The following is a 14,032-nucleotide window of genomic DNA, read 5'->3' on the forward strand; positions in this document are numbered from 1 at the left end:
GTGAGTAAACTCTACACTAATAAAATATCATATCCACCTACAAACATCTCCTAATTAGTTGATTTTTTTTTTCTTTCTTTTTCTTTGTATTGTTCTTTTGATTAGGGATGGTAATGGGCCAGAAAAAACTCGTGACCTGCAGGTACCTGATCCGCGATGACGGGTAAAATAATTAAATCTTACTCACGGGCATGGGTACGGGTAAATATTTATAACCACCGACGGGTCGCGGGTATATACTACCCGTCACGGGTAAAATCTGACCCATGAATACATGAGACTTTTCTTAATTTACCCACGAATTAATAGTTACAATTATTATATTTAAAAGCTATCTTACTAGTATTTGAATAATGATTAAAAATATAATATTATATACAAGTAAAAAATTTAATTTTCACGTCATTATACATATAGCTTGTGCATATGGTTTTATAATTATTAAAATTATTTGGATTTTCTAATAAAAAGTTGTATATTATTATTACCCGCGGGTCACGGGTATCCGCGGGTCACGGGCATGGGCGAAAAGTTTTTACCCGTGGGCGGGTAACGGGTCTCAACATACAAAAAAAACCTGACGGGCGGGTCGTGGGTATATAAAACCCGCGTGTACCCATTACCCGCGGGCGCCATCCCTACTTTTGATGGTTTTATAAAATCTTAGCTTTTAAAAAAAAAAAAAAAAAAAAAAAAAATATTTTGAAAGAGGCTCTCCTTATCTAACATCTTGAAATCAGTTGAAACAAGTAAAACATAAACCAAATATCACATAAAATCATTATATAAATATAAATTGTTCAGTAAAATGCATAAAATGAGTTACACGGTTTCAAAAAATCTAAATCTAAAATTGAGTTTAAACTACACATATTCACGTTATTATTAATCATGATCATGAGTTACAGATCACCATTCTAACATGTGTTTGCTAATTTGTTTGGTTTATATAAAATACGTAGTTTTTTTTTTTTTTTGGCAAAAGTCATTTATTTATCTTACTAGATTTGTAATCCTTTGCATCCATTAATTTGCTTGAAATCCAAGGGACCAATGAGAGCGTGACATGTGTCGCCAAAATCATATATGATTGAAAAAAAAAAATCAAAAAAAAAAAATTCGAAATTTTTTTACTTTCCAAATTTTTTTATTTTTTTCGAATTTTTTTTTTACCATTACATGTGATTCTGCATGTGAATCATAATTATGCATGTCAAATCCAATAACATGTGATTGCACAATTCAATCACATGTGATTGTGCATGTAAATCACATGTGATTGTAAAACAAAATTTAAAAAAAAAAATTTCGAATTTTTTTTAGAGAAAAACTATTTTTTCGAATTTTTTCTAATCACATATATGTGATTTTCGCGTCAAATATCGCGCTCTCATTGATCCCTTTGATCTCAACTTAATTTATGAATTTAAATGAATATTTCTCATTTTAGATAACTCAAAAATAAAGAGAAGAAACTAACTAAACGGTGAATGTCATGACCCAACATTACTTTTTTGCAACCACATATGCTAAAAAGGTTGATCTGCGACTGCGTTGTTAACTAGTATGTTATACACATCTTTATGGCTTTGAAATTTAATTTGTATGATAAGGGGGAATTTTGTGTGTTCCCATTCCTTTTCATTCATTAAAGGGAGTTGACTGTATACCACCTTGTTTTTGTCATACACTACCAAAACAATTATTTAGACAGTTTTACTCTTCCTTTGAGAAGTTAAGGGGAGTTGGTGGTAAACAAAAGGAAGGGTAAAAATGTCCAAAAAATTTATTTAGTGGTGTATGGCAAAATAGAGGTGGTGTACGGATCACCTCCCTTCATTAAAACCACATTCAATAATGAATAATTAAATCTTATATTGCAATGATTATTTTCTTGTAACAAATCATTTTTATAACAATTATTTTCGTCAATTTTATCAAACGAAGTCTCTTTTCATCGATTTTTGACTTTGTAAACTCATCAACGTACCAATGATTAATATTTACTAACAAATAATTATAAGCTTTGTTTGGTATCAACATTATAACTATAAATAGTCATCTGATTTTCAAATACCCACTGTTTCAAGAACCATTAGAGACTTGTGGAAGCAAGTACCTTGAAGGGAATTTCCATTACAAAAGATTCAATCCAACTACATGTTCTCCTACAGCTACCTTGTTACGTCTTCACCCAGTCGAAGACCCCACCGTAGTATACGCCAATCAAGCCACCAAAAGCCTTTGTCGCATTAATGGAACACGTAAGTCATGGGTGATCATTGGTCCTATGTTTCGGGAAAAACCTATTCCCAGGGTGTGGCGGGCGGTGTATACATGGCCCGCGAACATATTCACCGCAACATGCTGATCTGCGATTACTAGCAATTCCATCTTCGTCTTTTTGAGTTGCAGAGAACAATCCGAACCGAGACAATCTTTCCGGATTCGCCATGCCTTACTTTTTCAACAACAAAACCAATCATTTATCTTGATATCAATCTATATTATTGAACCAAGAAGATGACATCAAATAGAAATCGAATACAAAGAATTAACTAGAAAAAACTAAGCAAGTAGTAAATGTATCATAACCTATCATTACTTTGGAACCATACATGCTCAAAAGGATGATTACTTTTTTCGATTCATCAAAGACATGATTTCGCGATCGTCTACATGTTTTTGTATTCTTTGGATGGTTTCTAAACTTTTTCGTTGAGTCTAGATTGGTTACCCTCTTTTGAGGTTGTGTGGTATATGATGATTACGTTTCTTTGTAGCTTTTCGTATTGTTGTGCTTTAGTTTTGTTGTAAACTCTAGTTTAAGATGTTGTTGTTGTTGTTGAGCTTGGAAGTTCGTTTTTGTACCTTTATGTAGACGATTATTGGATGGATCTTAGGTCGCTTGGATCGTATCTAGAGGCGGAAAACACTAGAGACGACTTAAACCGAGATTTGGGTCGCGTTGGGTTCGTATTGGTTAAACCTAGAGGTGAATCTAGATTAGAACGAAGCCTAAACGATTAATTTCGGTGGTAATTTGTGTTAGGGATCAATGGAGACGAAAACTAGACGATTAGGGTTAATGGAATGTGTAACCTCACAAAGGAGGCTTTAACCCGTATATATACTGCATATCAGACACAGTCGGTCGTCACACAGTCGGTCGAGTGTGTGAACACACTCGGTCGACTGTGTATGCAGTTTAACATATTGACAATTATTTAATTAAGCACATACAAACACGAATGTAATCAATAGTCACACAATAACGTCATTACATAATTTAATGTATTAAATCGATAATGTAAATCACGGCTAGGGATTCATGCACCAACAAACTCCCCCTAATGTGACGACCCGGAAATTTTCGACCAAATTTAAACTTAATCTTTATATGATTTCGACATGATAAGAAAAGTCTGTAAAGTTGAGTCTCAAAAATTTATGAACTGTTTCATGAAATCATTTGACCTTTGACTACTCCCAATGATTCACGAACATTTGTATGTAAATAAAAATGTAAATATATATGAATATCTATATGATTTAAATGTATAACTATTGATGATATTATAATACAACTTATTAATAATGGTCATTATATTTATTGTTAATATTATTATTATTTTTATTATTATTGAAAGTATTGTTATTATTAATATTATCATATTATTATTTATCATTTATTATTACTAGTCTTTTTTATTAATAATATTATTATTATAGGTAATATTAGTAATAGTATTATTAATAATATTAATATATTTATTAATTATAAAAATTTATGAATGTACATATCCAAACATAGAAAAACAGATTTATATACATATATATATATATATATATATATATATATATATATATATATATATATATATATATATATATATATATATATATATATATATATAACTACTACAACTATATATTTATATATAAATACAAATACGAATAATTACACAAATATATGGTATATACAAATATTTATTCAGATATATATGTATATATGAGTAAATACAGTAGAATATACATATACTCCGTACACAAATATAGTAAATCCGTATTCTGTTGCATATCGTTTTCAACACTGTTGTAGATTGATTCACAATCTTCAAATTCGTACTAATCAGGAATTCAAACATTAGAATGAATCCAATTCTGTAACAATCCCCTGCAGCTTTTATATTTTTTTTTTATATATTTCCTTTTGTACGATTGATTCGTCTGTCGACAAGTTTGGCTATAGAATCCAATCAATTCCTGCTGTTTAATAAAACCAAACCATCATAATCATCGCCATTTCATTTTGATTACAAACTGCCTTCTCCTGAAACAATTTTTGCTCGTGCTTAACATACGAACTACATATTTTTTTTCTTCTTGATGAACCAACACCGTGATCACCAACACAAAACCATCGAACCATCATCATGTTTCACCATAATCACTCTTCTTCGAACCATCCTCAAGTTGTTCTTATTTTAAGTGTTGATCAGACTCAAATAATCTCTTCATCAAACGACCCAAACCAATCACACAAGTTGCTTGTCTTTTGTTTCTTTCTTGTTCGAGTTCAATCAACAACCACAGCCACCATAAACGTCACCTTCAACTTCTCATTACATGCTAACTAGTTTCATTCTTGCTCATCTCTTCATTCGAACCACCAAACTATAAATTTAAACCATTCCCACCCGAGAACCAACTTAAAACAACCATTATCACCACATAATCATCTTCATTGAAAATCCTAACTAAACCGCCACTTGACCATTTCTTTCCTCCCGTTATTTCTTAACCGAGACCCAAAGGATTACCAATATATATATAATTCTTTTCACAACATCAAGAGTGCAACAACTACCATTACTTTCTTACTGCACGTATTTATTTTTGTTTCTTTTTCACAAATGGCCGACCAACTTTTGTTGTAGGGACATTCCTTTTCATTTTTTGTGAGGTTATCTTGAATGATGAAAAAGTGGGAGTGCATGCGTGGTTTTTGTTCACCACCTGCCGTTTCATTTTTTTTTAAAAATAAAGCAATTGCCTTGAATCAAGATTAATCAACGAGATGTGTTTAATTAATTGATGGGCCGATGTAATTTTGGGGACCACATAATTGGTTTGGCCGAGCACTAAGGATTTTATATGGCAAATTTCTACTTGCTTTTCCTTTTGCGATTGTGGCCAACAAGGAGTAATCAAGAGAGCCCCACCCCACAATTGTATTATACGTGTTGTTTAAAAACCGAGTACTAGGCTTGCAATTGTATTGGGCTGTAAAACCTTGTTGGGATGATTAAGTGAGTTGTGGGCCGAGACCCAACTCAATTTTCTTGACTACTAGTATTTTTTTTTTTTTTAGCTAAACGAATTATGATGAAGAGTTATGGAGAGGAAGAAGATAAACTGTTAGATGGATTAAATCAAAATAAGACTGGTTAGGAAACTGAAAGACAGCAGGCAGTGGAGTGGGTTGGATGTGTTTATGTGTAACTAGAGATCTCGGGTTCAAGTCCGGTCCAGGGCTTCTCTTTTTACAAAAAGCCTTATGAAGGGGTACACACTTTATTTTATCTCTATAATTATTATTATGTTTATTATTATTATTATTATTATTATTATTATTATGTTTATTATTATTATTATTATTATTATTATTATTATTATTATTATTATTATTATTATTATTATTATTGCTATTGTTATTATTATTATTGTTATAAGTATTGTTATTATTAGTTATTATCATTATTACAAGTATTATAATTATTAATATTAGTAACGCTAAAAATAAGTGTTAATTATTATTATTATGACTATAATTACAATTATAAATAATATTAATATTATTATCATTTTGTAACCAAGTAAACATCATTAAATATTATTAGGGTTATTATTATTAGTATTAGTAATATTGATATAAGTATTATTATGATTATGATTAGGATATTATTATTATTATCATTAATATTAATATTATTATCATAATTATTATTATTATTATCATTATTATTATTAACATAAGTATGAATATCATTATTAAAAATTAGTATTATTATTGTCATTTTTATAAAAAAAAATATAAATTTATTACCATTAAAACTATCATTATTTATATTATCAAGTAATATCTATGTCATTTATTAAAATAATATAGATTACGAAAATAAAGGTTTTAATGACGTTAACAAGGTTATAAGTAAAGATTATATATATATATATATATATATATATATATATATATATATATATATATATATATATATATATATATATATGTGTGTATATATATATATATATGTGTGTATATATATATATATATGTGTGTATATATATATATATATGTGTGTATATATATATATATATATATGTGTGTATATATATATGTATATATATATATGTGTATATATATATATATATATATATATATATATATATATATAATTAATACACATAACTTAACTATATTAACAATTACATATATAAAATGAAAATATATAAATAACAAAATTTATAAATTATTAAATATATAAAGTATATCACTAATAATAATAATATATATTTATTCGATTACGATTATATATATTAATGAATATACAAATGATATAGGTTCGTGAATCCGAGGTCAACCCTGCATTGTTCAGTTGTTCAATGCCGTCATATGTATTTTTATTACAAAATACAGTATGGTGAGTTTCATTTGCCTTTTTACCCTTTATATTTTTGGGCTGAGAATACATGCGAAATTTTTATAAATGTTTTACGAAATAGACACAAGTAATCGAAACTACATTATATGGTTGAATGATCGAATCCGAATATGCCTCTTTTAGCTTGGTAGCCTAAGAATTAGGGAACAGACCTCCCAATTGACGCGAATCCTAAAGATAGATCTATCGGGCCCAACAAGCCCCATTATGGAATTTGAAATGCTTTAGTACTTCGAGTTTATCATGTCTGATGGGTGTCCCGGAATGATGGGGATATTCTATATGCATCTTGTTAAGGTCGGTTACCAGGTGTTCACCATATGAATGATTTTTATCTCTATGTAGTTTGCGAAATGCCTGATATGAGATGTATGTTTATGGAAAAATTGAAATTTTGTGGTCTATTAAAATTATGGAAATGGTTGATTATGATAAACTAATGAACTCACCAACCTTTTGGTTGACACTTGAAAGCATGTTTATTCTCAGGTATGAAAGAAAACTTCCACTTTGCATTTGCTCATATTAGAGATATTACTTGGAGTCATTCATGACATATTTCAAAAGACGTTGCATTCGAGTCGTCGAGTTCATCAAGATTATTATTAAGTCAATTATAGTTGGATATATTATGAAATGGTATGCATGCCGTCCACTTTCGATGAAATGAAAGTTTGTCTTTTAAAAACGAATGAAATGTTTGTAAAATGTATCATATAGAGGTCAAGTACCTCGCGATGTAATCAACTATTATGAATCATTTATAATCGATATGAACGGGGCATTTCAGTTGGTATCAGAGCGGTGGTCTTAGCGAACCAGGTCTTGCATTAGTGTGTCTAACTGATAGTTGTTTAGATACATTAGTGAGTCTGGACTTCGACCTGTGTCTGCATGTCAAAAGTTTTGCTTATCATTTAGTGTCGAAAAATTATTTGCTTATCATCCTTAAAGTCTAGACACGTCTTACTGCCTCTATTGCATAGACAGCGTATAGATAAATTCATATCTTAGCGTATCTGTTCTTGTTACCTTTACCTGACAGCTTCCGTAGATTTCTCCGTAACTTATGGGATTTTAGTATTATATATGCATATGTAAAGTATGTATTACAGGGTACTAATCTACATCCTATAATCTATTTCATATCAAAAATACTTCATCTGATCATACGAGATGAATCCCTCAACCAGTTCGAGTCTTTCAGATTTCGATAGCTATTCCGATAGTTATTCCGACAGCTATTCCGATATGGATTTCCACTCTAGCTTCGAAAGCAGTGTAACTGGAATGAATCAATCAATTAGCCATCATCTATTCTGGATGAATTGGAGATGGGTTCGTAGTCAACTTAATCAATGGAGACGCGAAGAAGGCGATCCTTTCCACCAACCAAATTACCCTCTTGACGATGAACCTGAAGCACTTACAGGCGAACCTGTTGGAGACACCATTTTCTCTCTCATTTCTAGAGTATCTCGTCACAATTATATTCTATCCACAATTCTAAACCTTATTCATCCACTCGTTCTGACCGACAATCATCCCGGAGTAATACAAGAAGTCAACGAACTTCGTGCTCGAGTAATAGTTTTGGAAAATATGGTGCAAACTTACCAGCTTCAGCAACATCACCAACATCACCAACATCAACATAACCACCAGCAATAGCACCCATACCATCAACAACACACGCCTCAACATCTCATTCTGTACCTCGAGTATAATCACCGTTCTACGTATCGATCTACATCAATTACCTTCGTTCTTCATGGCAATTATGTTATCTCTAAAGTCTTAGAGATTATTTATTCTAGCTCAAACCGAAAAGCAAATGAGATTAATATCATATTAACTCATTAAATCCATGATTACATCTGAGGAAAATATATATGTAAGTATATTTTCATAAATATTGTAATTAAAAATTCTTTTGTACAAACTGTTAATGGTAAAAATATTTTAACGGGTAAGTAATACCCTAGAAATATTTAGATTTCACATTAATAAGTTACACTGTACATTCTTCGAATCTGATTCAACAGTCATTTACTATCCTACTTACAACCACCGATATACGTATCCGTTCACCGCAGAATAACCATTTTCATTCAATTTCATATTTGGATTTTGACCTATCAGAATCCAACAAGCGGTATAATGAAGAAAACACTGGACAAAATAAAATTTGTTAGAAACAAACAAATTAACTACGAGAAAATTTTTGTTAAGAATCCATGCTAACTGTTCCTAGCTAATTGTTCCTAGCTAACTGATTACATTTTATTTATCGCAATTTAATTATCGCAATTTATATTCTCGCAATTTTATTTATCATCATTTAATTTCTGTAATTATTTTACGCACTTTAAATATCGGGACACGTATACAAGGTTTTGACATATCATATCGACACATATATATATATATTATTTGGAATCACCATAGATACTCTATATGCAGTAATGATCGAGTTCTCTATACAGGGTTGAGGTTGATTCTATAATAATATATATACTTTGAGTTGTGATCGAGTCTGAGACATGTACACGGGTCACGATACGTATTAATTAATTTGAATATTATATATTAAACTATATATGAATTATTGAATTGCTAACTGTGGACTACAAACTGTGGATTACCAACATTGGACAATTAAAATGAATTAAAATATTGATCATAACATATGAAACTAAACAATTCTTCAAGTTTACCACTTGAGTTCATCCTAAACCTCAATTGTATCTTGACAATTACAATTTGCGTTCAAACCTTTCGTGATTCTTGAAAACACCTCAATCGAGATGATGAACCAACCGCACGTCATCTATGTAAGAAGAGATTGATGCATACAGTTATGCACTTGAAAACACTCGGAACTTGAGTAAACGTTTAACACATATCTGTGCTAGCTCTTTTGGCATTATTATTTAAGAAAATAACAATGCAAATCCTTTTCAAACTAGCCAATTTTGTCACAGCTCCAGCAAGTCAACTTCAATTATTCGCTCGAATCAACTTTATTATAACCTTGATATATGTGCTTGCTCTTTTACTGTTACCGAAGAACCTTTCATATTCCATCATATTACTAACAGACGTTCCAGCAAACTCGTTACTCTTTGGCTTAAATCTCTTCGACAAATCACTATATTTATCTATTGAATTCTTATCATGAACTCATCGGTATCTTGTAATGAGAATTGCCATACCAAGTATCGGGAAATCAGCAATTAGTATTTTGAATCTCGCAATGTCTCTACATCAACAGTTAAACGTATACATATAGCATTTATCTCTTGGAATTAAGATTTTCCATTCTGAAATTCTGAAAAGCACCTAGTCTGCGAATTACTACTCGGAATGTTGAAAAAGTTGAATGAAGCAGCAGAAACTGTAGACAACTGTAAACGACCTTAACCGTCGAAAGTATGATGATAAAGAATAGAGTGTTGGAAATGCTCGATAGAAAATTTAGTACCAAAAAGCGAATTATGTGAAATTATGAAGGAGACTGTGGACAAATCACAAGAGCTAAACTTGTACATAAAGAATCCTGATGATTCTGTTTCTGATGAAATCTTTAGAAAATATCTTGCTTCGTACTCATGTTAAATCTTGTGGAAAAATCTTTCTTCACCAACCTTCGATCTTAGAAATTCCAAAATATCATCATAAATATCTTCGATATTTCTGAGGATATTTTCATAAATATTCTTATCCAAAATTATTTATCTCTTCATGCTATCTATGTTACATCATAAAGAAAACTGTATAGTTTCTTTATTCTGTAAACTTTCGAGTTTAAATTCTGAATGTTTTTGAAGTGTTAGGGAACTGATGCATGAGTTAGTATAATATAATGACACTTGATCAACGTGATTATATTACAGTAAGTCATGCTGAGTTCTAATTGAATGTGATAAAGGATCACATATCATACCTTTATAATGAACATGTTACATAACTCTTTCATTCTACTTAACCTTTGAACATATCAAGAAAAAAATATATTCTTGATAGTTCCATCCTCAGAGATTCTGGTAATTTGACAAATCAAATCGTGCTAATATATTCCTTTCTGCTTAGAATACTATAATCATTCGAAACTCCATACTTACGAATTCTGAACCATTACTCACTTTACTAGAGGTCGAGAAGAGAATAAAAAGGCAAAGAGCTTCGAAACATAAAGGAAGATATAAAACTCGACAACAACACTGAAATCACAAACCGCGAACATTAATACGAATAGCAATATAAAGACACGGGAGTATGATAAACACAATTACCCCAAGAGCAAAGTAAAAGTAAACAGATTCCTCTAGTGGGAGTTGGAATAGAAGAATGATTGTTGCGATAGTCAGAATGAGGTTAAGAACCAGAGTTGGATTTAGCATATTCACAATCATTGAAAGTATGGATCGAGAAAGAAAGTATTGGAGGAGTGAAAATAATGGAACGGAAAAAGTTTATTTATAGTGAAAATACCAGACAAAGCCATCGAGACAGATAATCGCATTTAATTATAGAGATCTTAATTTCCTTAATCGCCGAAGAATTAAATCTTTTAGATTTCGAAGATTTTCTTTAAATCCCTTGAATTCTGGAATTCAACCATGACTAGTCAAAAGTTAAGACGAAACTATATTTCTCATTTCATTCATTTGTGATAGCTTCACTCGTACACTTCGCATAAATGAATTGTTTTATCTATATTACTCAATGATGATAAAACTCTATTTATCAACTCATATTCGTCATGAAAACAATTTTTATGGTTAGCCATGACGATCTCGATCAAATTTCGGGACAAAATTTCTTTAACGGGTAGCTACTAATTTTGACGATAAGACGCAAAACATATGTGAAATTACAACAAAAGAAATGAACGATGAGGCGCGCCATCTATCATTCGACGAGCTTAGAAATTTCAAACTCGGTATTTTTAATCACTTTTCTACACTAATCACCCTCATAAATTTATAATTATAGTCTGATTTCATGCAAATGAGGGCATTGCATGATCTCAAGTGTGGAGAAGGGTTATAAATTCTCTCAGGTTTACACTTAGTTTATTTGCCAAATTTTGTGAAAATTTGAAAAATTTTCAATAAAATGAATTCAAAATCATGTTTATACATATTTATGAACGATAAAACTAGGTTTTATTACCGAAATTATTGTTACCTCAGAGAGAACATAAATGGAGAAACAACCCAAAACGTTAAAATTTATTTAAAATCGAATAGAGGAGAATAAAAAGCCAAAGAAAAAAATAAATAAAAGCTAAGTGTGGGAAGAATTTACCAAGTTATTTTAAACACATATCACATATGTTTGTACAAGATTATTACAGGTACTTTTGTTTTAGACGATTTTAATCAGTTTTACCCGATTTACCTGATTTACTGTAATATATTTGAAAGAAAGATGGATTTACACGATAAATCAATTCCATCATTAAAAGGAAGTAAAGTCTTCCGAAAAAGACACGCGCTTCTTGATTTAGGTCAGGAAGTTGTCGTCCAGACCAGCTGTAGGTTGACGAAAAATCTAGAAAAGTCATCTCAAAAATCAGCAGGAAATCCACGGACCTCATCATCAAATAGGGTCGCCAAGTGGTCAGACTTATCCTAACCATGAGAGGATCTGTCTCATAAAATGTGGAGGGCGCCGTGCAAATTAGCTTGATAAGACTAATGAATCAGACCCCCAGAAAGGATAATCTCCTTAAAGATTAAAAATCAGCTTTTAAGCCTGATATTACTCAATCCTTGAGATTGACCTTAAAAATTGAGAATTACAAACTCATGGAATTCGATGATATCTAAACTCGAGCTTGAACGAGAAAATATTTTGATCAAAATAAAACCGATTTGTTTTCTGAAAACCTATTTTCAATGCGTTCATTACCATTAAACGTAAAATCCTAAGAATTCACCGGAATTCATTAGGTCACCTGAACCAAATCGGGTGTCAACCGCAAGAACGGTGGTTGCATAGCATGGTCGAAGACAGGACCTTGTGCCAGACCGAAAAACTATAGGGTGATCTTTACTATTGCTCCTACAAAGGATAGTAATTGCATCCGACACGTTATAGACCATAATCAAAAGTATGTCACGGGACATTGCCTTAACAGTTGCTTGTTCAACGCTTTCCTTTACAATCGGACGGTAGTTTATTGAAAGGTAATATACGGAACAAGTATACTGGACGTGTTGCTTTCCTAATACAAGGTTAGCAAGTGGGTGACACAAAACCATAAGTTTTGAGCTAAAATTTTCAACTCTACAACCCACCAAACCCACAAAAACAAGTTGCAAACACTGGTGAAGGGTTATTCCGGAAAACTTATCTAGGGTAAAAGCTAGATTGAATTTACAAAAGATCAAATGTTTTCATAAAGATCCAATTTCCTAAAGGATCTAAATTTTCATAGTCATGTGGGACTGTAAACCACAACGTTACTATCATTGTTTATACCGCCGTATAGAAATCACTGATGTACAAAGTGTGAAGAATAAAGAAGTGATTCTAGTATTTTTATTTCAAGACTATATTGCTTGAGGACAAGCAACGCTCAAGTGTGGGAATATTTGATAATGCTAAAAACGAACATATATTTCATAGCATTATCCCTCAAGAAAGACAAGCTTTTAGTTGCAATTGTTCTATTTACAAGTGATATTCATTTAAATAATAAAAGGTGAAGACAAAAGACAGATTCGACGAATTGAAGACGCAAACGACCAAAAAGCTCAAAAGTACAAAGTACAATCAAAGTGGTTCAAATTATTGATGAGAAACGTCTCAAAATTACAAGAGGACAAGACGCAAAACGCAAAGTACAAGATATTAAATTGTACGCAAGGCGGTTCGAAAATCTGGAACCGGGACCAGAGTCAACTCTCAATGCTCGACGCAACGGACTAAAAATTACAAGTCAACTATGCACATGAATATAATATAATATATAAATAATTCTTAAAATTATATATATATATATATATTATATTATATATATATATATAAACCGTCGGCAAACAAGAAAAAAAATCGGTGTGAGCTGGAAAAGCAGGCCATGCGATCGCATGGCCTGGAAGTGCAATTTCCATGCAATCGCATGGCCCCAAATTTTGGGTCAGGTCCTATAAATTTCGCAGTTTTGGTCGAACTTAAACACATCTTTTTCTTTCTCCATCTCTTACGTAAATAAATAAATAAATAAATAAATATATATATATATATATATATATATATATATATATATATATATATATATTATAATTTTAATTTTA

Source organism: Rutidosis leptorrhynchoides, chromosome 2 (genome assembly GCF_046630445.1).
Source record: "Rutidosis leptorrhynchoides isolate AG116_Rl617_1_P2 chromosome 2, CSIRO_AGI_Rlap_v1, whole genome shotgun sequence".
Lineage (NCBI taxonomy): Eukaryota > Viridiplantae > Streptophyta > Magnoliopsida > Asterales > Asteraceae > Rutidosis > Rutidosis leptorrhynchoides.